At 34.5% G+C, this 3,446-nt stretch overlaps 1 long non-coding RNA gene across 1 annotated transcript; it reads left to right on the top strand.

The window, feature by feature from the left end:
• On the top strand, positions 1-244 carry LOC125614873. The gene is made up of 2 exons (XR_007345445.1): positions 1-31; positions 112-244. It is a non-coding gene; the product is annotated as an uncharacterized LOC125614873 (long non-coding RNA).
• Positions 245-3,446: the final 3,202 nt, after the last annotated feature.

The raw sequence follows: 3,446 nt of genomic DNA on the forward strand, positions 1-3,446 counted from the left end.
GGAAAGGAGAAATACGTAGTCGTCCAGAAAGGTATGACTATGTTCAGCAGAAATTTCTTATGCTTTACTTCAGAGAAAGCAATGAAAGTCACTGTGCATATCTATCTACAGAGGAATTCCACCTGGAGTTCGTCCAGGATTTCCTAAAGGGGCTGCAGGTCATCACCATTTCCCTGATGCTGATGCTATTAGAAAAACTTTGAAAAGATTGAAGGCCATGTCTAAACAAGCCAATGCAAACAGGTTGGACTGTGGTGATCCATGAATTCATCCTTGTGTGTAATTTTGTCTTTTGTCACATATAACTTAGTACTCTCACTTGTAGATGTGTTCTCCATTGTTTACATGGAATAATTTTTGCTTCCTGGATGTAGTAATTTTCTTAGGTGTAAAATTGGTCCATGATTATATTATGACAAACATTTAGCTCTTCAAATCAGCCTGATTTTTATGGCTTATTTATATTTTATACTGCACATACTATTAAAGGAACATGTTATAACTTTCAGCCAACATATGGTTATAATAATTTCATCTACTTGGTTTAAGTAAATCAGAATATAAATTTAAATGTAATCACATTTTATGCAAAACTCATATTTTTTTTGTCTTTTGTACATCATGGAGAAGTTAGCTTTCTCTTTGTTATGTTAGCATATTCTTCTTCATCCATCTCTGATATGTGATCCTTTTCACCAGATTTTTTCCTATCCTTCTATTGAGTTAATTAAATAATGGTAACTAACATAGCTGTAATCCACACAGTTTTTTTTTTTTTTGTTAAGTATACTTGCATGTGTGTTTTCTAAGGTAGTCCCATTTCATTTAAAAGCATTGTGATGAGTTGTGAAAGAACAGGTAATGTTTTATGAAATTTTAATTACATCATCTTTTTCTTGTTTCTTACGGTGCTATAAAAATCTTTATGGTCCTCCTATTATAAAGTGTACTTGAGCACATTTAAAAACGTAATTAAAAAATAAAAAAAAACAATGTATTTGAATATAATAAATAATTGAGTTAAGTGTAAAATTACATTATGAATACATTACATATTATATACAGAAACCTAAATTGTGAAACTGATTAAAAGATTTTTTGCATTACAAAGGAAGGCTACAGACTCACAAATGTGCTTATTTTTGCTGAATGGTGAAGCAAATTTTTTGTGAGGTTTTTATCTTCCTGTAGGGTTGATCTTTCTATTACATATACATTCTTAATTAGTAAACTTTATTTTTAGAGCACTTTTAGGTTTTCAGCAAATTGAGTGGAAAATATAGAGTTCCCGTCCACACCTTCTCTACATATGCACAACTTCCCTGTCAGCATCCTAGCCAGAGTGAACAACATTTCTTACCATCAGTAACTCACATTGACCCATTACCACCAAAGTTCAGTGTCTCTGTTAGGGCTCACTCTTGTTTGTTGAACTGTAGGTTTTGACAAAAGTATAATTCCATGTGTTCACCCTTGTGGTATTATATTTAAAAATGTCACTATGCTCAAAATCCTCTGTGCTCTACCTATTTTTACCTACCTCCCTCCCTCCCTCCCTTCTAACCTCTGGCAATCTTGTAATTATTTTGCTGTCCCTGTAATTTTTCTTTTTCTAGAATGTTATTTAGTTGGAATCATTACTAAATGGCTGCTCTCATTTAGTAATACTCATTTAAGGTACCTCCATATCTTTTCATGACGATACATAGTTCGTTTCTTACTAGCACTGAATGATACTACATTGTATGGATGAGTAGTTTATTCATTATCCTGCTGAAGAATATCTTCGTTGCTTACAAGTTATTGCAATTATGAATAAATCTGTTACAAATATCTGTATGAAAGTTTTTGTGTGGACATAAGTTCTCAAATCATGAAAGATCAGATTAGATCCTATGTTAAGAGTACATTTAGTGTTTTTTTTTTAATATTTATTTTTTAGGTGTAGATGGACACAACACAATGCCTTTATTTATTTTTATGTGGTGCTGAGGATCGAACCCGTGTCCCGCCTGTGCTAGGCGAACGCTCTACCACAAAGCCAGAATCCCAGCCCCTGTATCTTTAGTTTTATAAGAAACAACCAAAGTGTTTTCCAAAGTAGCTGTCCCATTTTGCTTTCACACCAGCAATGAACAGTGTTGTCCCTGTTTTGGATTTTGGCCATTTAAATTGGTGTATTTTGCTATCAGTGTTGTTTAATTATAATTCCCAAATGACATATGATGTTGAACATCTTTTCACATTCTTCTTGCTATCCGTATATCTTTTTTAGTTAGTTTTCTGTTAAGGTCTTTTGTCCATTTTTTAATTGGGTTGTTGATTTTCTTGTTGAGTTATAAGAGTTCTTTGCGAGTTTTGGATAACAGTTCTTTATCAGATCTCTTTCTCCTCCTTGTGCAGTGCTGGGGATCCAACTCAGGGCCTTGGTCATACTAGGCAAGCACTCTACTACTGAGATACATCCCTACCCCAGATAATGTCTCTTGCAGTTATTTTCTTCCAGTCTGTGGCTTGTGTTCTTATTCCTTGATATTATTTTTCACAGAGCAGACATTTGTAATTTTAATGAAATTCCTCTTACCATTTTGGGGGGGTGATGCCTTTGGCCTTGTATCTAAGAAGTTACCACCATAGCCAAGTTCATCTAGGTTTTCTCCTGTGTTATCTTCTAGGAATTTTTATACTTTTGTCTTTTACATTTAAGTCTATAATTAATTTTGAATTTTTTTACACAGTACCTTTATTTACTTATTTATTCACTTATTCATTTATTTATTTATTTTTATGTGGTGCTGAGGCTTGAACCCACTACCTCATATGTGCGAGGCAAGCGCTCTGCCACTGAGCCACAATCCCAGCCCCTTGAATTAATTTTTGAAAGATCTAAGGCCTGTGTCTAGATTCATTTTTTTTTTTTTTGCATGTGGACATTCATTTGGTCCATAGCATTTTTTGAAGAGACTATTTATGCTCCCTTGAATTGACTGTGCTCCCTTGTCAATGATCAGTTGACTCTGTTTATATGGAATTATTTGAGTTCTCTTCTTTGTCCCCTGATATATTGTTGTTAATTTTTCACCAATACCACTCTGTATTGATTACAGTAGTGTGTTAGTCCACTTTTCCTTGCTGTGATCAAAATAGCCAATGAGAACAACTTGGGGAAAAAAGAGTTTATTTTTGGCTCATGGTTTCAGAAGTTCAGTCCATGGTCAGCTGACTCCATTCTTCTTGACAGGGGAAATAGGAAGGAGCCTGTAGCGAAAAAAAAATCTTTCCAGGTCATGCCTTTAGGACCTACCTCCTCCAGCTATGCTATACCTGCCTACAGTTACCACCCAGTTATTCCATCCAAACTAGGATGGACTGATAAGATTACAGTTCTCCTAGTCTAATCATTTCACCTCTGAATATTCCTGGATTGACACAGGAGCTTTTTGGGG

The sequence above is a fragment of the Marmota marmota genome, unplaced genomic scaffold (genome assembly GCF_001458135.2).
Source record: "Marmota marmota marmota unplaced genomic scaffold, marMar, whole genome shotgun sequence".
Lineage (NCBI taxonomy): Eukaryota > Metazoa > Chordata > Mammalia > Rodentia > Sciuridae > Marmota > Marmota marmota.